Genomic DNA, 25,024 nt, shown 5'->3' on the forward strand with positions numbered 1-25,024 from the left:
CGTGGATCAGACTGGATTCTGACCTCCCCATCGCTGCCACTCACAAGCAGTTGGATGGCAAAGAAAACGAAGCTGTGATGGCTCTGTCTCCACAAGTCCCTTATTTCTTCCTATGTAATCACAGAATCGTAGAATATCCTGAGCTGGAAGGGACCTACAAGGTCCATCGAGTCTAGTTCTAATTAACCTGCAACCTGCAGCCTGGTTCAATGGGAGCTAACAGTGAAGACCGACCGCTTCTGCATTCATTTCCACTGGATGAAAGCTGGTTTTCAAAGCCAAGCATCTGTATTTTGGCAGCGTTTTGTTTGCTTGTTGTTACTTTGGAACACAAAGGCCACGCTGCTTTTTTGATGCTCGGCACTGGCAAAAGCAGCCCTCTCTGAGGCACAGGCAGGGAGCTGGGTTCCCTTCTGCAGCTCTTTGGAGGCTGCACAGGTTTGCAGAAGCCATCGGGTGGCTGTGCAGCGTCTCAGTGGCACCGGCAGGAAAGGCGGTAGCTCTGCTTCCAATGTGTTTCCTTTGCTGTCCTCCCACCCTCGCTCCTACGAGCTCCTCATCATCATTTTTTACAGCGCAGCTGACAATTCACTCCTATATTTTCTATCCCTGAGAACTCTCTGTTCAAAGCGCCGGCGAGAACTGATGGGCACTCAGACCAGAGGCTCACACAGATCCCCCTTAAGGGCTCTTTCTGCGCTATTTACCTTCTTGTTGTACAGTCGGCAAAGTAGTTGAGTGGGCAAAGGTGTATTCACCCCCTGAGCCCCAGGGCTGTTTTATGGAAGGAACACGGAGAACTTTCCTTTCAAAGCTGTGCTGCAGAGCTTCTCATTGCCATCCTCTGCTGTATCACCATCAGGAATCACCTTGTTAAACACGAATCCCCATTAGCCCTGACTCAACCAGGAGTGTTACAGGTGCCTGGTGATCTCTGCACATCTTTCTCCTGCACACACACTATTTTTGGTCTGGCTGATTTTCCAACCCTTTCCCACAGCCATTCATCGATTCTTTTAAGTAAATTGCAAGGCAAACAAACCAACAGAAACAAATCAAACCGCAGTTCCCCCTACCCCCCCAAAACACAACAGGAGACACAAACCCCGAAGCCTCATCAACCTGCATGGTTTAAAGCAGGAGAATATATTAAAAATTTCCACCGTGGAAATTTCCTAGCTCAGCATGGAGATTTCCCAGTCTATTAGACTCTTCTGTTTTTCAAGGCTGCGAGCAAAGAATGGAAATTTCCAATTACTGCATCAAAGGCTGCTGCTCTCCTGACAGTCTGCTTAGCGGGGGTCATCTGCTCCTGTAGGACATTAAATAATTTAAGGGAGGGATGGGGAGGATTGGCTCAGCTGCACCATTTCCTGCACAAGGCACAAGCATTTCCTCTGATTCTGGGTGGGAGGGAAGGAGCTCCAGCAGAGTCAGGAGCAGGGAGGCTGCTTGTGCTCTATCCCCACTGATGAGAAGCAGTGAGAACTGAGGGCACGCAGGTATGGTTGCTGAGATGATGGAGCTGTTCAACCCTCACCCGGCTGCTGAGCTGTCTGCCTGCTTCCCTCCCACTGAATCCTGGAGGGGAGGAGGGAAGGTGGAATGGCAGGGAGGGATCACGCTGCTCCTCCCACTTTTATAACCCCAGAGATTGCCCTCCAGCTGTGCAGATTCTCTGCTGAGAACTTCTGGGCAGGTTGGGGTGTGGAAGAAGATGGAAAGGCATTGATGGTCATGGCTTGGTGATGGGATGCAGTTGGTTAGGTTGAGAGCTGAGCTCAATCCTCAAGGTCTTTCCCTGCCTAGATGATACATCTTGGAGGTGTTCAAGGCCAGGCTGGATGGGTCCCCGGGCTGCCTGATCCAGTGGTAGGCAGCCCTGCCCACAGCAGGAAGGCTGGAACACAAAGATGATCTTTGAGCTCCCTTCCAACACAAGCCATTCTTTGATTCTATGATCCTAGCAGCAAGGAACCAGGGGCTGCTTTCACCTCCTCACTCTGCTGTGGGTTTGCAGCACGGGGCGAGCACAGTGTGGTGCTTCATCAATTTGTGCTGATAGACAGCGTTGGAATTCCCTTTTAAGGTACAGTATGAAAGTGCAAAGTAATGCCATTACACAGGTGATTTTCTTTAACTGAGTCTCAGCACTGCAGCATGGGAAATGTTCGGGATGGGGCCATTAGTGGTAGCCAGCTCATCTACTTTGGCATAAGAAGTGGAGTAGGAGGGGAAATGAATACATATGAGTCCCAGGAGAATTCAGATTTGGACTCGATGTCTGATTTTTTCAGGCCACGTCTTATCTTTATTTGTAAATCTGACTCCACAGTTCTTCTGAGAGTGCCCTGGTACTAATACATCTTCTGAACTCTGGTAGTTACAGCGTGTTTTCTGTTGGTCCCAGCTCATTACAGAGGTAATCATGTGAGCCAGTTTATTTAGAAGTGGATCTGAATGTTCTCCCTGCTGAAAGCAGCTCTTAAGAGCAGGAGTCTGCAGCAGTAACTGTCCGTACTTCTGCAGATTCTCACATCCAGGAAATTCAGAACTCTTTGTAAAGCAGCGTTTGTATTTTTTTTTCTTATGGGGGAGAGGGAGGCAGAGGGAGACAAAGTGTTTTGTTTCAAGGTTTCACTAGGAGTTACTGGCGAAATTGGGATTAGAGCCTTGGTCTTAAGACATGTTGGCACACATTTCCCTTATATCCTCTCAGTTTTAAGAACAAGTCGCCCTAGCTTGCTGTAATCAAGGTGAAGAGGAGATATTTGTAGCACCTGAGGTTAGATGGTTGGCTCATGGTAAATACCCGACTGCTCAGCAGCTAAAATTAGGGGAGATGGATCTTATCTGGTAGAAGTAAGGACAATATTGGATATCTACTACAGACCAGTATTTTTAGAGCTGTCATCTAGGAAAGCTACATCTAGGTGCCCTGAGAAGATGCCTCCATAGGCCTTTGGACTGCTTGTGTTGGACTTATTGCAAGCCTTGATATATGGAGGAGCTCCTGAAGGCCAGGAAAAGGATGGCATGTTGATAAAAAGGCAAAAAGGACAGCACAGGTAACTGTAGGCATGATATCAAACCCAAGCAAAAGAGTGGAAATTTCCACATACAATTAATTCCATGTGGAATTAAATGCAATCAATGTCAGTCAAGTTGAATTTGATAGAAAAACGCTATTTTCGAATGAGCCTGGCTTACCATTCCTGAGTGAGATTACAGATCTGTATGGAAGAGGGAATTATGGCTCTACAATCTGTTCAAACTTTTGTCATCGTGTCTCGTGCTCCACACTTGTTTGTGATCCGCTTTCATTAAAAAACTGGCAATCATAAATTATCCAAGAAATGTTTGCAAAATGGATTAGAAACTGCCTGTCTGACAGATCTGAGTCCATCCCAGCTGGGAATTCTATACCAAACACAATTCTGAAGGTGAGGTTTCACAGGGATCAGAAGAACTGACAGGCAGTAAACACAAAATCACCGCTGGAATGATGATGAAAATGGTCTGATTTGGGCTCCCCATGCAAACTGTGACCATACAAACAACATTCTTCACTATGAGTGAATGGAACAGGTTGCCCTGAGAAGCTGTGGATGCCACATCTCTGGAGGTATTCAGAACCAGGGTGGATGGAGCTTTGAACAACCTGGTCTCCTGGGAGGTGTCCTTGCCTGGAAGGGGATTGGAAGCAGATCATCATTAAGGTCCCTTCCAACTCAAGCGATACTGTGATTCTATGGAATCATAGAGGAGTAACTCGACATGATCTCCCAGTGTGATATTTGCTAAAACAATTGAAGCCAACCTCACAAAAAAGAGATGTCCTTCTCTCCATGCGTGGTGGGGAATAATGTTGTGCCATGTTGTGAAAGCCATGTTGTGAAAAGGGGTGAAAAGAACAGAAAAAAACGCTGTACTGTGAGGAGATAAAGACCTGGGGAGGGACATGCAGAAAGCTCTGCTGTTTCGATGTTGTTAAACAAGGCAATTGACTGATTGCACTTATCATAGAACCATAGAGTCATGGAATGTCTTGGGTTGGAATGGAACTTTAGGTCATCCAGTTCCAACTCCCTTCCACATATATCTCCTCTGGGCAGAGTCTTTTTGTACCTCACCACCCTGAGTGAAAAATGCCTTCCTAACATCTAATTTAACTCTCTCCTGTTTTAGTTTATAGCTGTTCCCCTTGCACTATCACTATCCGCCTATGCAAAAAGTCACTCTCCACTTTTTTACAAGCTCCCTTTAGATACTGAAAGGCTATAATGCAGTCTCCCCAGAGCCTTCTGTTCTGTCTGTTCCCACAGGAAGTGTGATGTTGAGCTGTCGTGGCCTCTTTGAATAACAAAAGAGTCACAGCAAGAACTGATGACTGAAAGAGTAATCTAGACATACTCAGATCTGCTGCTGATCTGCCATTGCTCAAAGGCAGGGCTCCTTAGCAGACCTGCTGCTTGGACTTAATAAAGCTCATCCTTTTGGGCTCAGCTCAGCAATCCAGCCTGTCCAAATCACTCTGTAGAGTCTTCCTACTCTTAGGAAGATCGACATTTCCTCCCAGCTTGTTGGCATCTGTAAACCCACTGAAGGTGCACTCAATGTCCTCATCCTAATCATCAATAAAGATACTGAACAGGGCAGGCCCCAATGCCAACCCCTGGGGAGCACTACTTGTGACCAGCCACCATCTGGATTTAACTCCATTCATTACCAATCCCCAAGCCCAACCAGCCAGTTTTTTTACCCATTTATTTTACCACTTCCCCATGTGATACCTTCCTGGGTGGGCGCTGTGCTTCTGCTGGGCACGTGGAGGCAAACCAGTGAAACGCACTGCTTGTCATCAAGGAAAAGTCTGATCAGATGATCTCACGCCCCATGCACGACTGCTGCTTTGAAGTCCCCAGATGCCTGCTGAGACCAGGAGCTTGCCAAGCCAATCTCCCCTTGAAGGAAGGCTCTGTGTCAGCTGGACGGGCCCTGCAGAGCCAGAAGTGCCTCCTCCGAGCCAACTGTGCACCACCCGCTTTTGGGACTTGTTCCAGCACTTTGGGCTCTCTAGTGATTTCCTGCTCCTGGTCACAAGCTTCTGACAAGGACCTGACTCATGAAAGATGCATCTTGTGTGAATGAGTCCATCTGCTTCCCTGACTTGTTGCTCGTGTTCATCTACTGATTGCTCAGTGATTTCAGGTTTTGGACATCTTTCTTGCACCAGCTCTGGTTCCTATATGCTCATATTTCCCCCAGTGCTACTGGTTCCTTTCACCTGAGGCTGACAGGGACATTGTAATGTTGGCATCTGTTTGGCACCATATTGCTCTTCTCGGTCAGGATGACCCCACAAACAGTGAACTTTGGGGTTTGCAGTCTGTGGTTGGGGCAGTGACATCACTTTGCAGCCTCCCACAGGACTGTCAGCCTCTGTCTTTGCTGCCAACCAGCTGACTGCTCGTGATGGCTCAGCTCAGCAGGAATGAGCTGTGCCACCTCCAGTCTGCATGAGGATGGGGAGGGAGGAAGCTCTTGGAGCTTGTCTGTCTCCAAAAGTACCTTCCAATGGGCTTCATACACCACACAAAGAACAGGATAGCTCAGAAGTTGGTGGCATCACTAAGTCTTGGTTATAAGGTGGGATTTTGCCTCCTCGTGGCTCAGAATGGAGAGCTGTGAAAAGGTCTCCATAGCCTGGTGATGCGGGATCACTTTGAGCACTGAGCAGGTTTGTATGCCACAATATAAGGACATAAGCTTCTAAAGAGAGTCCAAAGGAGGGCTACAATGATGGTAAAGGGTCTGGAACACATGGTGTATGAGGAGTGGCTGAGTTCCTTGGTTTGTTTGGCCCAGAGAAGAGCAGGTTGAGAGGATGCCTAGCATGGAACCACAACAATACCACAGCCAGCCCCAGCAGAGAACACCAGCATAGACAACCCGTTCTGGTATAACTCATAAATCTGGATGCTTGGCCCACAGTGTGTGCTACGGGTTCTCTGTTGATATAATTTGGTGCAATAACCTTAAGAAGCAGGGCAGCTAACCCCAGGAAACAGCTGCATCTTACAGCTGAGGTAGGAAGCCAATCTTCTGTCCGTGAGCTGCAGAAGGTCCTGTTCTTCCAAATCTTTCCTTCTTGGCAGAACTGATTTGTTTTTTTAGGCATGCCATGTGGCTGCCCAAATGCATCTCATGCACAGCCTGCATGGGGAGGACAAAGGGATTTTCTCTCTGCCCTGCACAGGCAGATTGCACGTTGTCCTACTGAAGGCACCATACAGCACAGTGAAGGATGACAGCCTCTGTGCATCAATGTATTTCAGTAATTAACCATGCTAAATAACGAGGAGATGGCTGGATAATTCAGTCTAACCCTTCGTACTGGAAGGATAGTTTTTTATGAGCTATAACACATTTTCCAGCTGGACCCTACTGCTCTCCTGGTACTGCTTTGGACTTCTAGGGACTAATATAATATAATATGATATAATATAAAGTGTCTACATGCCAGCCAGTTATACTTTTGGAACTAAGTCAGAGAAATGCCATATGAGATGGCAAAAAAAACCCAAAAAACTCTGGTAGCACAAGAGATTCATTGCACAAGGCTTTTTTCATGTGATGCCCAAATAATGACGCAATCTGATGCCTCTTACAGCTTCAGTATATCATGCAGAGACAGCAAGGGAACTGTGCAGAAAGGATCCAAAAGTCCTGGGCTGAAATCCCAGTAAAGCTGATGGCAGGATTTCCATCCATTTCAGTAGGGCCAGGAGCTCACCCCTGAGAATCCATACTGGCTCTGCTGGGCAATGCATCTGTCTCCAACTCTTCCTTCTGTATTATCCATAAAAAAGTCGCAGAAACACCTGTTTTATGCATAGAACTGCTGTACATTTTAACTCACCAAGACTTGAATGGTTTACAGGTTTAGTCTGTTGAAAGGGTCAAAATAACCCCATTATTTTCTTTATTGACTGAGTATGTGCCCATGGTATAAAGGCTGGAAGTAGGTGCACACTCCTGATTCTATGTACTGTGTGATCAGCTTCAAAGTCCTTCAAACAGCATCTCGGTCTGGTGATGGCATTCTGTATCTCTGTGCCTGTATTCATGTCTTGTCTATTTCTACAGTGCCTCATTGTCTCTGAGCAATGTGCGGGTTCTGCTGCTTTACCTTTTCAGGTCCACAGCAATGTATAAACTTCACATATAGAATCACAGAATCATTAATGATGGAAAAGATCTCTAAGATCATCTAGTCCAACCATCAAACCATGCCCACTAACCATATCCCTCAGTGCCTCATTTATGTTTAGAGACAGAAGTAGCTCTTCTGAAGTGGAAGAGGACTGGCAGTGCAGCATCTCAGCAAGACAGTGACCGTAAGAGAGAGCTGGAATCATAGAATCATAGAATTGATCAGGTTGGAAAAGACCTTAAGGATCATCGAGTCCAACCACAACCCAACCATACTACCCTAACTCTAACAACCCTCCACTAAATCATGTCTCTGAGCACTACATTCAGAGATGGTGACTCAACCACCTCCCTGGGGAGCCTATTCCAGTGCTTAACAACCCTGTCTGTAAAGAAGTGTTTCCTTATAATCAACCTAAACTTACCCTGGCGCAACTTGAGGCCATTTCCCCTTGTCCTTTCACCAATGAGAAGAGACCTGCCCCGCTCTCACTGTAAGCTCCTTTCAGATATTGGAAGAGAGCAGTAAGGTCTCCCCTCAGCCTCCTTTTCCCTAGACTAACCAGCCCCAGTTCCTTCAGCTGCTCCTCATAGGGCATATTCTCCAAATAATACGTGGGGCTACAAAGCCTCTTTTCCTAGTTAACTAGCAATAAGATAAGAAGGAATGGCCTCAAGCTGGATATTAGGAAAATCTTCTTCTCTGAAAGAGTGGTGAGGTATTGGAATAGGATGCCTGGGGAGGTGGTGGAGTTGCCATCCCTGGAGGTGTTCACAAAAAGGATGGATGTGGCATTTAGGGACATGGTTTAGTGGGCAATAATGATGGAAGGTTGATGGTTGGACTGTATGATCTTAGTGGTCTTTTCCAACTTGAATGATTCTATGATTCTGTGATTCTAAGGGGACACCAAAGGATGAGTCACAGGCAGCTGCTGGGGAAGGAGGAAACACTAGTATGTTTTGTGCTAGGTTTCCATCCCCATTGCTGTCTAAAGCAGAGGATTTCTGTGCCTGTATTTCTAGCTAGAGTAAGCAGCTAGCGAGGTCTTGAAATCTTCCCTCCAGAAGCACCGACTCTGGGATTTCAAGCAGGAGTTTGCAATCCAACACCAATGGGATCTCTTCCAGCCCTACCTTTGGCATCACACGTCCTTCAGGGCCCCACAAGCGAATGTTTCCAAGCCTCAAGGCTTCGGGTGAAACATGGATGATGTTCCCTTTTCTGTGCCCGTGCTGGATCAGCATCCTGGAGCTGGTGCTAAGAGCCCGGGGGGCTGTTGTCTGGGAGCTGCATAAGCTCAGTGAACAAAAGGCAGCCCGCAGAGTCGCATCTCAGCCAGCATTCCCCGGAGGATTTCTTTTTTGAAGGGTGAAGCTAATTTGCTGTTTGCAAGGTAGATCCCCGTCCGGGAAGCACCCAGGTAAGATGCAGCAGTAGCTCTGCCCACCGGCTTTTTGCATGCGGTAATTCCGATCCTGCGTGTGGTGTTCTGCCAGCTGCTTTGTACAGCGAGGAGAAAGCTGCCAGGAGTTTGTAAGTTTTAATACTCCTCCTGAGCGTATAATGGACACCAGGCTTTGAGTAAGATGGGCGTTCAGGAGTGTTAGCGGAGCCCTAAATGGCCGAATTGTTCCTTGTGCTGAAAGAAGCAGGCATGATGTTTCCAATTATTCTTCATTTCAGACAACAGCTAGCTGTTTTCGTTTACTGGAGCAGTAGCTGGGAAGGGAAACAATATTGAGTGAGCAGTGCTGAAAAAGGCTGTGTGTAAAGCAACAAATTTTTCTGACATGGACCCAACCTTGCTTTAGAATATTGCTGGCAAGTCAATAATAGGTAGAGCAGAAATCAATCGGCAATAATGCTGCAAATGAGGCACGGAGCACAGAAAGTCCTTTCAGCGCAATAAATAAATCTCTGCTTGTTCAAACAAGTAGCATTTATGACATGATATGAAACTTCTAAAAGCAGACATTTGTGCAAACAGAAAAAGACATCAAGTTTATTGACTGAATAACAGCTAGGCAACCTCTTCTCTCTTGTTTTTTCCCCCCCTCCTCCCAACAACACAGAGATAAAATATTAGAAAGAAAATCCAAGCAAAAGGATCTGAAATGGTGCAAAGAGATGCAGATCCGGGGAGGCAGTCTCATGCTTGGAGAAACTGCTCTCTTGGGAATAAAATTATTTTTAGGAAACAAAGCTATTTTATGATCCTAAAGAATTTAGCAGAAAATTATACCTTTCTGTTGAGGTTTCGTGTGTTATTAAATCACAGGAATAGAATTTGAGAGGCTATTAAAAAACTCCGTAAAAAATTAAATTATTCTCTGTTTAACTCTACAGCCTTTTAAAATAACTTCTATAAAACTAAGTTAAATTTCAATCGACTCCCACTGCTTCCTTCGCTTATCCACTTCTATGAGACTTTTCCTATAAACGTGCCTTATGTAACATTAAAATCGCAGTCAGTTTTCATTTGTAAGTGGACTGCCTGTCAGCTGCTCTAGTCTTCATTAGAACATACAACTCAGTAGTACTAAATAATTAGCCAAATGACAGAAAAAATCTTATAAAACACCTGTAGCTGCATACAGAAAGAAATACGTTTAGAAATACTAAAAATCTTTTGAAATGGTGGGGTTTACACCTTCCAAAATCTAGTAAGACCTGGATATTGAGACAATTCAATGTGCAAACAGGAATGGGTGCTAGAATCAATTGGAAGTTTTTAATGCATGACACACTGTAAGGAAACCTCCTAGGAAACTGGCAATCTTGCAGCCCACCGGAGAGTAAAAGGAGCAATTAGGATTTTGCAGGGAAGGGAAATTATTTCATTGTGTCTGCTTCCAGCTCAGAGGTTGTCACTGAAATACTTGCTATTTGCTTGCTCAATGTACGTAATAAATCTGGGAATATAGCTGAAGAATTAGGCTAAGCCCATTCTTAAACATTTTGCTGGAATAACAGTGTCAGCAAAAGCCCGTGTGCTTTTTTATTATCCCAGCAAAGAGTCAGCACAATGCAAAGGCAGCTTATTCTGCTAGAGGAAGCTTGTTTACCCCAAATTAGTGAAACTGTCGACGAAAGGCAAGTTTATGTAACATCTCCATTGAAGTTGTACCGCTGCCGCCTTCCAGACGGGTCAGGAAAGGGTTGAGTAGCTCCTTCTCCTTCTCTGGCTTTTCCCTGAGTAATGGGGAATGGGTTGGGGAACAGGCAGCTGGTGTAAGACCTGAAGGGTGTCAAACTTTCATGAAGAGCAAGGAAGAAGCCCAAGAGCCACAGGAAGTGCCAGCAGAGAGAACAGGCTGTCCATGCTGCTGTTTTCTGCTGGCAGCCTCTGTTTTCCTATGGAAGTCATATGAGAGAAGAAAGTGATGCTGGAGAAAGAAGATGAATTAAAGAGCAAGAGATTATTAACACGAGCTAATGTACCTCCACATGTACTAGGGTAGGAAGTACTAAGCCACTCGGAAATACACACCATCTTTGCATTAAAAATCACTGACATATCAAAGGATTGGAGTACATCTGGGTAACGCTTATTGACAGCAATGACTTTAGAAGTACAACCAAGTGACAGCTATACTGGCTGTGTTCCCTGGCTTTGAGCTCAGCTGGCCACCAGGCTAACTATTTTACTCTCCATATTGTAGTCAAGTGGCCCATCAGGGACATCAAGCTCAGATCTTTACCCAGACATTGTTTAGGAGAACATCTGTTAGCCTGGGCCAAACCTGCAGCAGGCAGCATGCTAAAAATCAAACAGTATAGGCAATTCTTGATCTTGTGCCCTGTCTCTATGTAGTAACCAGCAGCCAATGGATCAAGGCCCAGCCGGCTCCACCAGCTACCTCCAGCAATGCCCTTGTGTGCAGCCTCACGCTCTGGACTATGGGGCTGTTTGCAGTAAGCAGGTCTCCGCCCTGGAGAAAATAGGGACTGGGATCTGTCTCATGTCCTGCAGCATTGCATAAAAACAGGAAAGCCATGCAGTCACTGTGGCTAAAAGCAAATTCATGATTAGCTAATATGTTTTGCTGTAATAGAAACACAGTGATGCCTGGAGCTAGCTCAATAGCCAAAAATGCTGGTGATAGTTACACCCTGTGCTTTGCACAGAACAATAAATAAATGATCCAACAAAAACGCCTTGCTTGGTTTGTCCTATTGCTTTCCTAAGGTGCAGGCAGAAGTGCCAGTCCTCAGCTCTTGGGGGCAGGACTTGTCATGTTTTAGGCTGAGGCTTCCATCATTCGCCATTCATCACCGTCCTCTGTGGCTTTCAGAAATTCCAGCTATGAAGCAGCTATTCCCAAGTGTGACATAAACAGCTGTGCTGGTAGACACTCTGCTTTTGCCTTGTGTCATCACTGTCTATAGCAAAAGGAGCTACAGAGACATGTTACATCAAGGGAATCTTTACATCAAGGTGCATCATGTGCCATATCTCTTGTTAGGGACAGCCCAAAAGGGGCTGTTGAGTAGATGGGAAAGTAGAGATGTGGACCTTGAAGATACACCATGTCCCTCCACCAAGACCAGCATGCTGGGATCCCGTACCTTTCCATAAAGCAGAGGATAACGTTAGCAAACATCCTCCAAACCTTTTCTCCTCCTGTTTTCAGAAATGCAATACTTCCCAAGGGAGCCAGGAATGGCCCAACAGGAATGACGTGGCTTTTGGCTAGCCCTTTTCACCTGTGACTCTCAAAGCTTTTGGCAGGGCACACTCTCTGCTTTTCGATAATTGCAATAATCTAAGCGATGTGCATAATGATTCAGAGTTCTCATAATTACATACCTTCATCCGAAGGACGCGATGCAAAGCTGCCTATCTGCAACACGAATTAATTTCCCCTTGTTAAGTTGGCAGCCATGAGTTAATTGCACAGGAAGAAAATGGAGAAGATTTCAGATGCTGTCCCAAGAAATTGTTGCTGTCATTCATCCAGCTGGTCAGGATGTGATGATGATCAGTATCAGTTACTCAGCAACTGATCTGGCATTGGTCTCCTTTGATTTAATGCCCTGTAGTCTCACTTGAACTTGTATGCAGAGACAAGTTCTCCTAAGGACACGTAGAATCTTCTCCTGGATATGTAGTATTTCTTGTAGAACCTGGGATTCCTTTGAGTTGGAGGGAGGAGTTTCCACACTAGGGAGCAGACTGCTTGTGAATCAGCCTTCAGAAGAATTAAATTTGCTTACAGTTTAAGATTTAGTTAATGCACAGGGTGATCTTCTGGCAACGTTGTGATGTAAGCTTGACGTTTTGAGGTTATAAACCTCAAGCAAATAAAAGCAGAAAGAAGAATGACTTCGGAAAAGTTCCACTGGGCTATAAGTCAGAGGCTGTTCCACAACATTTTATCTCTGAAATGTCATGCTGTACTGGCCTCAAAGCTAGAAGAACAGGCGGTTCATCTAATACAATTATTTTAGGATCCTTTCATCATAAACAGTGCGCATGCCAAAATGAAAACGTATCATGGGAAAGCATTTCTCATTGAAGCCTGAATCTCCTCCCTAATGTTTATTCTATGTCATGGTGAACACTAAGGGCTAAAATACACTCTGGGTTAAAAACACTGGCATAAGTTCTTGCAACACAAGTCTGGCAGAGATTCAGGATGTGACAGCTGAAGGAGGTTGCAAACTCCCTCACACCAGCAAAGTAGCTGGTGGCTGATGACGGCAACCGAGGACAAGGGATGTGAAGAGAAACCTGTAGCACACCACAGCAGTTTGCTCCCTTCTGCACTGCTGCCTTCTGTCCTGGATCCCTGTGGTGTCAGCGTGTGTTACCAAGCTCCTGGTGTCGTAGGGTATGTTGGCTGCATCCCATTATTGTACTGATGCAATAATACATCAAACGCAAATTATCACCACGCAAATTATGCGGTGGTAATTTGCACCTCCTTGTAACATCTCTTTGAATGACATCCTTGGTTGCAAATCAACCTCTTCTTCATTTTCAGGAACAACACAGAGTCATTTTTCTGCAAAAAAAACTTTCGGTACCATTGGACAAGTTGAGGCTGCTGCATAATTCTCTTATCCTCAGTACACTCAAATTTAGTTGATTATTGGGGCTATTTATTTGCTCCCACTTTCTGGGCCATTGTCTTCTGTCTTGCAAGCACAATCTACAGTTTTCACCGCACTGCACTTGGTTGTATTTAGATTCATCTCATTTCATCACAGTCCTCCTACCACGGAGCTGATGCGAATGACTTTCACGTCATCAGTGAGTTTCTCAGTGATGACTTTCATCTCTTCCTCTGGGTCAATCCTAAAGACATCAAGAAATCCAGGGTCCAAAAGAAGTAAATGGTAAACTTCAATAATGGCAGTATGATTGCATTTTGAATTAAATTATAACTTATATTGGTGAAATAGTTTTTAATCCATTTAGTGCGCCAGATTAGATCTCATATGCTTTTCTTTAATTGGGATTGTGTTCAGCAACTGTTAACTCACAGAAATCTAAATAATTTATAGCAACCTTATCTTTATTAAGCAAACTTTCATTCCCATTAAGTAAAACATCCATTTGTTTGACGTGACAGGCTTTCCATAAAACTGCCCAGGCATATCAATCACGTTAGCGTCCTTTAATTCATTCCTAATCACATTCTGTATCAGATTGTCTTTGATATTGTTCAGGGTTGGTGTTAGATAATGAATTCATCATTACCTGAGATTTTGCTATTATAGTAAGTACAGCCTTCTGCTGTACACCTTCATTGTAATTTTTTTTTCCTCCTTATATTTAATGTTGTAATGTACATTGATGCAACTTGTTTCAGTTGCCTCTTCTGTCACTGTGACTCTCCACAAAAAATCCAGCACTGTCTTTTCAATGAACTCCAGAATCATTGAACATCCCGTGTTGGAAGGGACCCATAAAGATCACCAAGTCCAATGACCCCAAATCTTTTGGGTCCCACCAACCATTCGACTTGGGCTCAGCATTGTAAGTCCCTGTGGTGAGAGATGCTCTGCTTCTTTCTTATTGTTCTCTGCTGACATGGAACTTGACAGCTGTATTCACAAGGCTTAAAGGATACCTACAGCCTTGTAGCTGCTCAATGTAGAATGATAATGAGTGTGGAGAGCCTCAGGAAAGCTTGAGCAGGAATCACCCCTGAGTGTTTAACAAGAAATGAGAGGTGGGTGGATGCGAGTGGAACTGTGGGTCTGGTCCTAATGCTACCTAATGCAGGTTCAGTTTCTTCCTTGTTTTAAGACATTCTCATCTTATGAAGAACAGTGACCCAAAGAGCTAGGAACTTTGTTTAACACATTTCATATGGGCCTGGGCTTTTGTTGTCTGATTTCCTAAGAGATAACAACACATTTTTTGATGAAAAGCAATGCCATCTGTGTATTGGATGCTATAAATCTCAAAGAGTAAAGGGATGTTTCAGTGCACAGAACATTCAAACCCTTTAATTGCCTTTCCTAAATGCCTGCTTGGCCTCCCACCGTGCTGGAGAGGGGTGCCTCAGCGTGCAGGCAGCCTCTGTGATGCTTACAGGAACATCACATAAATCTGCCATCTTAAAAAGAGTTTTAGGTAAAGCCTACTAAATCTAGGCACTGGGAAAAAGGAAGGAGATGAGAAATGGGAAATGGCTGGGAGTGAACAACAAGGCAAGGATGGGTGTAGTGGACAGTTGGATGACTTTAAAAGACAAATTGATTATTAATTGTCTTTGTGATAAGAGAGCAAAGAATGGTTTGCTACCTTGAAAAAGATCTTCTGCAAAGAGCGATGCTAGGCTTTGCCTTGCATGCATAGCAGGAGGGATTTGAGCTATGTGGGAAGGAGGCTGGCAATGAAATCCAGGTGATGGAGGAGATGATGGAGAGATGGATGAGACTGTGAGTGATGAGGAGGAGCTGGCTGAGAATAGGAATGCAAAGGTTAACTTCTTCAGAGTTTGTCCCTGTGAAGAATGGAAGGAGTGAGTAAAGCAGAAAAGGGAGAAGGGGCAATAAGCTTTGAAAAGACTGGAAACAAAATTAGTAAAAATGTGTCTAGAAAGGAATAGCACAACTATGGAGGACTAAAATGAAAAGGATCAGGGAGAAAATGAGCTCCAATTTGTAAGGGATACAAAAGATGACAAAAGAAAAAGGTCTGTAAAGGTCTCAGGAATAAGAAGAAGGAAACAGAAGTTATTGTTAACTGAATTAATGAAAAACAGAAGACTATGAAAAAAAGACAGGGGAAAGACAGAAACAAGCATTATTTCTTGTGCTTCAGCCATAAGGATGACGAGGAGATACTTATCAGAACTGGCTTACTGAATAAGAAAAACAGAAGGAGCCAAACAGAAATGGACCAATTCAAGCCAGTAGGGATGGATGAAATTCCCCCAGAGTGCTGCAGGCACTGGCCAAAGCAATTCCCAAAGCCCTACCTGGGAGTGATCCTGGATAATGGAATCCCTCAGGAGGGAAGAAAGGAAAGGTAGGACCTGTCTTTGAAGAGAGGGAAGCAGAGCCAAGGGGATTACCCAGCAGTCAGTTTAGAATGTAATGAAGAAAAACATTACAATAAACTGTTAATTAGTTATTAAGAACTTGACTGATAATGGAAGTACACAATCAACCAGCTTCAATTTGTCAGGAATGAGTGATGTCAAAGCTATCTAAGTTTCCATCTTTCAACAAAACAACTGTTTTATAGAATTAGGGAGAGGGAGTATATGTGATATATCTGGAAATAAATACGGCTTTCAGCACCTTTCTACACCACATTCCCATAAACTGATCGGGAACTGTGATCTCTGCTAAGTCATCTCAAGGCATAAAAGAGAGAAAAAGCTGTATATCATACGAAAATTACTAATTCCTTTCCTCTGAATTTAAAGGGCATTCCAAATGGGCTCCTGTAGGGCTTACTTTTGGACCTAATTCTAATATTTTCATTAGTTATTTGGATGATGGAATAAAGAATATATAATTACTCTGAAGAATGTGTTCCAAAATGTTCCTGGGAAACAGTATAAAATCAACCAGAAATGGTTCAGTACAGACAGAAACAAGAAAACACACAAATGCAAAGTGGCAAACTGGTCAAGCAGCCATTCAGAAGAACAAGAGCTGTGAAGGAGACATAGAGCAGTGCATAGTTATTGCAGGGGAAAAAAAAAACAAAAAAAAACCAGAAAAGTAAAACTTATTCTGAGATGTATGAACAGGAGGGTAATAGGTGAAAAATGAGAAGCAATTATCCCACTCTAATGAGGCTCAGTTGGAATGCAGGGTGTGGGCTCGGATGCTGTACTAGAAGAAAGTCGTAGAGATGAAGACAAATAGGAAAGCAGTGGGGATTATTGACAGTTGGAAAAGCTCGAGGACAGGCTGACAAATGTTCTTTGCATTGTCTAGAAAGGAAAAGACTGAGGGAGAAGGCAGAGGAGACTTAAAACAAAGATACTGAAAATTGTTCTGTGTCCAACAGACCTGAATTGGTTTGATTTACTGTGGGGAGTGTTGTTGCTAGATATATGGGAAAGAAGAAAAGATCCACAAATTAACACTAAAAGCTTTTTATTCAAAGAGAGGTTCTTTGAATTAAAATGAAAATGTATAAATGAATTGCTACATCTTTCCCCAACCAATACCAAAACCAACCCTTCCTCCTGTGCATTGTTTCACCAGTTTTGCTTTCTAGGCACCAATGTCTGTCTATAATAATGAAGAGAATCCTTTCCTGGATCTCCCACAGACACCATGTTAATGGCGGGTGGACAAATGTGACTCTGTCCTTCCTAAGGGCTAAAGAAATCAGCGTGTGCTGGAGTGTAAAGCCGTTGTGCAAAAATATGCATTACATGGCAAGGAAACAGAACGTTTCCTATTTTTTTCCCTAACAAGGAACTCCTAACTTGTAAATAAAGTACTAATACAGGGATACATTTTTTTTTTCAGAGCAGTTGAAGAACATTTGAGGAGGAGAAAGAGGAAAGGAGTTCACAGCTCACTTGGAAAGAACATACTTTCCCTGTACTCTAGGAAGATTATGAAACAATGTGCTGGATGTCTCTGGGTGGAGATAAAGGAAGGGAGAAATCAAACAAAATCAGACGCAGTCTCATGGTAGAATCTGTTGTACATCAACTAATGAAGAAAGGAAACCGAGGAAGGAGTTTTTGAAAAAGAGAGGAAGCGTGGAAAAATGTTTCCGGGCGAACCTGAGGGAAAATGATGTGCCAAGATCAAGGACATTTTGAATTTTGCTGTGATAAGGAAGAGAAAAATACAGAGAGGAGGACAGCATTTAAAGTATTAGCTGGTGTGCCCTGTAGCCCTTGAGATCTTGGGGCACATTCTCCTACTTTGACGGTGTTTCCTTTTCCCCTCTTAAATCAATACCAAATGCTGAATGAACCGGCTACTGTGGGCAATTTTATTCATGTGAAACACTTGGTTCATTTCACACAAATAACATGACTGTAGACATTACTTACATGTTTGTCATTACTTATAGAGGAGCAGCAACCGAGCCCTGGTTAGAACAGAGTGGTCATGATAGGCAGCATGGACCAGTATAGCCCCAAGTACCTATGAATTTATTGCTGTATTTCACCTTGAATATCTACCAAATTCATGATACTTTTTCAACTTAAAATCATTTTATAGATCTCGTATGATGCACGCAGCATCTCCATTCAGCAAGAGAATCATCCCTGTTCTCAAGAGAGTGAAACAGGAACAGAGAGTTCAATAATCTATATCTTGCAAATTCTGATAAGTCTTAAAGGCAAGACTCCCTTTGTTCATTGGAGAAACTAGGCGCATCATCAATGCTCATATTGTCTCTGTGCTACTCAGCTTGGCCGCTTAGGAGATGTTGGTGTGGCTCTGGTGAATGCGCTTCACGTGTCGCTGAAAAGTACACAAGGAAATGATCAGATAGGGTAGGATGTGGTTAAAGCCTCAGTTTGCAAACTGGAGCTACTGTCGGGGAAGTGTGTTTTGTTTTGCATCCATGTAAAACCTCCAGCAATCTCCTCCCATTAAGAAGGAGGAGCAGCAAAGAAGGAATTGTGACTTCCTAAGTCACAACAGCTCCTGAAGCTGTTCCTGTTAATATTCAGTTTTGTGCAGCCCTGAACATAGAGCACTGCACTGTGGCTTGCTCCAGCCCTGAGATTCAGCTGTAACCAAAGTGGCTGCAGGAGGCAGAGTCACAGCGAGACACAACCCCAAAACAGGGTTGTCATGAGACTTCCAGCCACCTGCGTGGAACCAGCAAAGAGGAGGAAGCATGATGTCAGCCCCTTTCCTTCTACATCTCACCTATCCAGGCTATGAAGGTTTGGGCAAGAGATAGGTAGAAGATAGCTGGTGGTAGTGTGAGCAGTGGGAAGGGTCATGGGGTTTTTCTCTCTGTTGTTCAGCCTGGACATGCTGATTGATCATATAAATCTCTGTATGTTCTTCCTTTCCATCTCATGCCACATAGGTCTGCAATGGCTTTCTTTCACCTCACCTCTAGCCTCAAGCGTTTCCCATCCCTGTTGACCCATGCACCCCTTCCATTTCCAAATCATGGTATTAACTTGACATTTGCAAAAGGTCATGTTTGCTCTGCCTGAGAGTTACATTGCTCACTCTTTTGTCTTTTTGCTATGTAAGCCCTTCAAGGCAGAGGTTATCTCCATGGGTATGGCTGTAGACTGTCCAGGAAAATGCCCCTGATATTCTTTGGTGGTCTAGCAGCTGCAATATATACAATAAATGTACTTCCTGGAAGAGAAGCTGCTTCCATAGACTATGATCATATATAGAACCATAGCATCATTAAGGTTGGAAAAGAACTCTAAGATCATCTAGTGCAACCATCCACCTACCAAAATTGCCCACCAAATCATGTCCCTAAGTACTACAAGTATGATAAATTACAGATGGATCATCAGAAGTTAAAGAATCTTAATTCATACGGAGAAGTCTTCCTTTCAGAAGAGGTTCACATGCAGCATCTCCTGGCAGAACCACCAGTGCCTTCGTTTTAAAGAGCACCAGTGTCAGATTACTGCAAGCGTCCATTCAGATAATGCAGTATTGCTGGAGCAGATGCCATTTGTGTCTGTTGCAGGAACAAGCTGGGAGTAAGGCAGGTGGCACACGACACATATTTGTACATCTATTTTATGCATATAAAGGCACATCTTTTTTTAGCTTCTAGTTTCAGTCGCGCTGAAATTGTTTGCCAGATCAAATTAACTGCAATTAAGATGAGAACCTCTGTTGTGCTCAGTGTTAGTGTGACCGTCCTGCAGTAAGACCAAGCAAGGTGGTAGAGAAAGGCGTTACAAATTAATTCAGGTAAGAATGGGTCTAAGCCTGTCCCTGCATTTGCCCCCAGCAAAGGGCTTCCCCAAGCCATCATCTCAGCTAAGCAACCTGCAGAGCTCCAACGTAGGTAGAAACTCAGCACCATTCCTATCATCCATGAGAAGATATCAAGCTTGGCTCTATCCAAGCCTAAACTAATTCCGAGCATCACTGACAAAACAGCGTATGGCAGAGCTGTTGCTCAGTGTAGATACAATTAGGCCATATAAATTAATTGGCTGGGATGGAATTTGCATGGCCAGAAGGCAGCTGCCGGCCCTGACGTGCTATGGTTAAGCTCTGCTTTGGTTTCTGGGTCTTGCCCTTCTACCTATGTACTGATTTTTATGCAACCTGCAAGAATAGAACTGTCTTTGAATTAGCTGCTCCCTCTCAAGATCATATGGTTTTGGGAGAGGGGCTTGGACAAACCTGCAAGCAGAAAAAGAGCATGGCAGAACCCTTCTTTCCTTATGGAAGCAGCCCGAAGGAATACACGCATCTATTCTCATCTGTTGCTGGGCTCACGACCCACACAAATAACAGGGAAAAGCGAACAAGCAGCCGACTGCAGAATGGGAACAGGGAAAATGACTCAGCAAGCTTGGCACCAAGCTGGAGGAAATGCAGGTACATTATAACCTTGCTTAAGCATCCATCTCGTCTGTGACACGATGTAGAAACAGCAGCTAGTGCGGGTATTTGCATCTGATGGAAACATCCCTTCTGATAAATGATTCAGCTCTGCTCTTCCAAACAGTTATGTATGGGAGCAGAGCAGGTGAGAGGCTCTATTTGTATTTGCCAGTACGGGAGAGAAAAAAAATCCAATGAAAAACTCTTGTTGCTTTTTAAATATCTTCCCCCCCCCTTCTGTTATCAGTTGACAAATAGCTGCTGAATTATAGTTTGGTGCTTTGTTCGTGTCATTTTTCCTAAGATCAGTATTTCCTGCTACATCACCTTAGAAACTTGATCAACAAACAGTGTGCTCCTCATGTAAACAGAGCTTTATTTTACTCTATTTTTTTTTTTTTTTTTTTTGACAGCAGCCAGTGTTTTAAAAACCAGAACATTTCAGGTTCCTGGGCTATTTGCCTCAATTTCACAATTTGGTTTTGGTTTTGAGGGCCTGTCAGCATTGTTTACACATAGATACGTGTGAGCAGCAGAGTTTTCATGTGAGCGGCAAAGAAAATACATTACTGCAAATTGCTTTTTGGAATCAGACCTTCCCTTCTATTGAGTATCTAAATGAAACGGCACTTTCTAACACGTAGGAACTAAAGACTAAAACAAATCAGAACGAGAAGTGAAACGAAAAGATCTGGTTTCAGTGGCTGAGATGAACGAAGAAGAAGCAAAGAGAATATCTGCAATAAGAAGGAACGTCTCCAGAGCTCTATCTCTAATATAACGCAGAGGTTTTTCTTTATCTGTGCCAAAGGAATGAAGGAACTCTGCAGGGCCCTGGATGTATTTCCCTAGGGAATGGCATCAGCTCCAGTTCTGCCAGTGCTTTGCCCCACAGTTAGGTGGGGTTTTTCAATGTTTTTTTTTTGTGGGGCTGAAGTTCAAACCCTGTAGATCTGAACAAGGAAAGTTTTCTTGTTTCCAGTGTAAGCACATTTCCCAGGCAGCTGTGGGGAAAACACTTACAGATGAATCCAGCAGTAAACGGGGAGATTATTTTTGCTAGTTATTTTTGCTAGTTTTAACAAAAGCACACACAACACTCAGCCACTGAACCTCCCCGGATCTGCCGGCACACGGACAGACTCCATCAGTCAGGGATTACTTGTAAGGCAGATATCAAAGCTTATCACATGAGGACGGATTTTCCTATATGTTCACTTCAATGGGACGCTTTAAATCCCACGTGCACACATGCGTTTGCACGTGTGTGTGCACGCTGGTGTTTGTTCAGACCTCTTTCATTCACATCCAGACACAGCCATGGGCTCCTCTGGGCCTTTCCAGGGAAGCTGGGTTTGGGAGAAAGAGAGAGAATTATATTTAAACCTCATGTTTTTGAAAATAAGTTTTTAAAGCAAATAAGCTCAGGTGGACAGAGCCAAGCTTGTAAAGGTTTTATAACAAGCGATGCTTTTAAGAGAAAGCAGAATCCTTGCTCCTTCTTAGTCCAAGACCTTGTTGTAAGAATTCAGAGCAAACGTGGTGAAAAAAAGCGAGTTTTTACAGAAATGCATCCTTTGGCTTTTCTGCTGGGCTGTAACCTAAAGCATCTGGGCTTGACAAAATGAAACACAGCCGCATGACGATGTGGCTGCTGCTGCTGCTCTGCCTCCTGCAAATCTTCCTGTCGGAGCCGGGGAGGAGAGCGATGCCTCCTCTTAGCCAAAATCCTGCGCCGGATGAAGCTCAGCATTGCAAAGCAGGGCTGGGCTCCGCAGCGAGCTGTTTGATCAGAGGTGTGTGCTGCAGCCCCCACGTCTGCAAGGGTTTGCATGGCGAGGTAACTCTCTTCCCATGACACAGCAGAACAGCAGCAGCAGCAGCAGCAGTGTAAAAGTGATTGGTTCTGGCAGCGCTCCGAGGAGACTAATTTATATCCTAGTTCCAGCCTCTTTCTCCTTTAAGAACAGTCCTGAGGAGGGAATGTGGAATAAAAAGAAGCTTAAATGGGGTAGGCAGATAAACATCAGAGAAATGGAAAAGGAGGAATAGTGAAGCTAGAATCCATGGTAGTGGGACAGCCTGGATATTATGGCAAAAAGAGTGATAGAAAACAGCCCAAAACTCAGTAGGGAAGGGCAGATGAGCAAGCAGAAGCTGTAGGGTGGATGTAGGGATGTGTTACTGGAATGGGCTGCTCAGGGCGGTGGTGGAGTCATCATCGTTTGAGGTGTTTGTGACAAGGGCAGGTGTGGTGCTGAGGGACGTGGTTAGTGGGCACGGTGGGGATGGGTTGATGGTTGGACTGGATGATCTCAGTGGTCTTTTCCAACCTTGATGACTCTATGATTCTATGACTGAGTCCTCTAGGGAAGAGAAGGAAGGGATCGTGAACTGTGCTGTGTTACATCTTTTTATTGTTGTTGCTGAAATCATTAAGAGCTTCTACAAAAGTCCTGTTTACGTGCTGAAAAAAGAATAATAATCAAGTATCAGAAACACTGATCGGTTAAATATACAGCTCCTTGTGAGGCATGCTGAATGCAACGGGCTCAAGCAAAGATGTTCCAACTCCAAAAACCCCAGTAGGAGAATGGAAGGGCCAGGACAGGGCCTGTCTGAGCAGCTCTATTCCCACACCATGGCCAGGCCACTGCGTCTCATGGGCACTCAACAGGCGTTGGTGTCAACCTGAGGTGGTGAAGGTGATACTTATGGATTTCTTCAAGAGAACCCCGGGAGATACTGAATAAATGGGATAAACTGTATTCCAACCCTGTTCTCAGTGCTGTGGGTCATGCTTTGAATCATCGAGGGGCTGCGGTTCTCAGCAAAGGCTGTAGGGAACTGAATGTGATAGGAGCAGAGGGAATGGTTTCAAGCTACAGCAGGAGAGATTTAAGCTGGATATTAGGAAGTATTACTTCTCATAAAGGGTGGTCAGGCACTGGAATGCACTGCCCAGGGAGGTGGTGGAGTCACCGACCCTGGGGGTGTTCAAGGAGCGACTGGATGTTGTGTTGAGGGACATGGTTTAGTGGGAGCTGTTGGTAATAGGTGAACGGTTGGACTGGATGATCTTTTAGGTCTTTTCCAACCTTGGTGGTTCTATGATTCTATGAATGTGGCAATGCATTCTCGACTCTTTGTTTAGAATCTTAGAATATCCCAGGTTGGAAGGAACCCATAAGGGATCATTGGGTCCAACTCCTGGCTCCATGCAGGACCACCCAAAAATCAGACATATAACTGAGAGCGTTGTCCTGATACATTTTGAACTCCAGCAGCTCCGTACCATTACCAGTGTCCTGGGGAGCCCATTTCAGTGCCCGACCACCCTCTTGGGGTATCTTAATTGCAAAATGCATAGCGCTCCAGCCAGCCCCCCAAACCTCACACTCAGCTGCAAACACTGCAGCAGCATCATGTATTTGCGAGCCGAATTTGGGGAACTCCTGAGGGACCAACACACCATCTTATCGCTCAGACATCGGGAGTCTCACTGCGGAGCAATGGACTGAAGATGGGTGCGTGGAGCGGGTGGACTTTAGCCCCATCCCCACCAACCTTAGGGCACCAGCTGGAGCCGAAGCCACTTCAGCACTGAAGGCAGAACAGCAGCCTCTGCTGAGCCGGCCGCCAACGGGGCTCCACCGGGAGACCCCCGGCCATGTGCGTGGGATCGGGTCTCCCCAAAGAGCGGAAAATATCATCTTGTTGCCCTTTCTTACGTCTATTCACGTGCAGGGATTGCGCTACGATAATGCCAAGCATCACTCCTTGAAGCATCCCTCCGTACAAACATCTTTAACACTACCCGGTGTTAGAAAGCTGATGTTGTTACAGATTAGCTCCTCTCTATATAGTTTTTTCCATCAGCCGGCTGAGCTGCGGATCTAACTCCGCGCACCAGCAGAGCAATGGCACTGCTCGCATCCTCTGCCTCCTCGTTGGCACAAACAAGTTTTTGCCACTTCAGCATCGGAGCCGCAGCCGAGAGGAGCCGCGTTGGATCCCGCAGCCGCAGGGTGCGTCCGCGATGCGCAAGGTGCCAGGCGGGCGGGATGCTGAGAGCAAAGGGGGGAGTGGGGAGGGATGGAATAAATGGTAGTAATAGCGACACGGGGGGGGAAATAGTAGGGATAAGGGGGAAAATAGTAGAGAGGAGGGTAGGGGGAAAAATAGTAATGGTAAGGTTTGGGGGGAAAAAAAAAGTAGTGATAAGGGTAGGGATAAATAGTAAGGAGAGGGGGGAAACAGTAATGTCATGGGGAAAAAGAGGAGGGATAAAGATAGGGGAAAGGGGGAAATGATGATATGGGAAGGGGGGGAAATAGTAGAGATAAAGGTAGAGAAATGTGGAAAAACGGCGATGATGAGGGTAGGGAGAAGGAGCTGAGTTGCTGGGGCTCGAGGAGCCAGCGTGGTGCGGGGAGAGCGGCCTCGGCAGCATCGCGACTGCGGGCGGTGAAGCCCCGAAGGCGGGGGAGGCCCGTGGGGTGCCGTCGGGTCCGGCATCATCACGTGAAAGTCCCCTTTAAGTTTCCATCGAGAGGCCTGCGGGTGTCACATGATGGACATGATATAATGAAACAACATTGTGGGGAGGGAAGCATTAGGGCAGCACGGGGCAGAGGGAGAGCGGTGGGGGTACGCAGCAAACCACCCCCCCCGGCCCGTAGCATTGCACCTGTCTGCGAGCTCCATAGCGGGCAATGGGGGCCAGGAGCGGAGGTGAGTGAGCAGCGGGGCTGGAGAGCTGAGCGGAGGCGGTTGCGGTGTGTTTAAGTGAGTGTATGTGTGTGT

General features: G+C 45.0%; 1 protein-coding gene and 3 long non-coding RNA genes across 9 annotated transcripts in view; 2 read left to right on the plus strand and 2 right to left on the minus strand.

Annotated features, from left to right (window-relative positions):
* Nucleotides 1-1,130: 1,130 nt before the first annotated feature.
* LOC146762248 (uncharacterized) lies at nucleotides 1,131-12,841 on the minus strand. The gene is made up of 2 exons (XR_014946138.1): nucleotides 12,030-12,841; nucleotides 1,131-8,938 (listed from the first exon to the last, which is right to left on the minus strand). It is a non-coding gene; the product is annotated as an uncharacterized LOC146762248 (long non-coding RNA).
* Nucleotides 7,295-22,986, plus strand: LOC116654435 (uncharacterized). The gene is made up of 2 exons (XR_014946207.1): nucleotides 7,295-8,639; nucleotides 17,174-22,986. It is a non-coding gene; the product is annotated as an uncharacterized LOC116654435 (long non-coding RNA).
* LOC146762249 (uncharacterized) lies at nucleotides 22,619-25,021 on the minus strand. Its single transcript, XR_014946241.1, has 2 exons — nucleotides 24,909-25,021; nucleotides 22,619-22,685 (listed from the first exon to the last, which is right to left on the minus strand). It is a non-coding gene; the product is annotated as an uncharacterized LOC146762249 (long non-coding RNA).
* Nucleotides 23,439-25,024, plus strand: part of LOC116654444 (uncharacterized) — a 108,996-nt gene continuing 107,410 nt past the window's right edge. For 3 of the 6 annotated variants that reach the window (XR_014946007.1, XR_014946105.1, XR_014946060.1), the window contains exon 1: nucleotides 24,628-24,952. The gene's annotated coding sequence lies outside the window, so the exon portion shown is untranslated. Of the gene's footprint in view, nucleotides 24,247-24,603; nucleotides 24,953-25,024 lie in introns of those variants that run through there. The other 3 variants (XR_014946026.1, XR_014946070.1, XR_014946002.1) reach the window with 3 other exon arrangements.

This window comes from Coturnix japonica, chromosome 1 (assembly GCF_054131305.1).
Source record: "Coturnix japonica strain WE chromosome 1, WE-NBRP24, whole genome shotgun sequence".
NCBI lineage: Eukaryota > Metazoa > Chordata > Aves > Galliformes > Phasianidae > Coturnix > Coturnix japonica.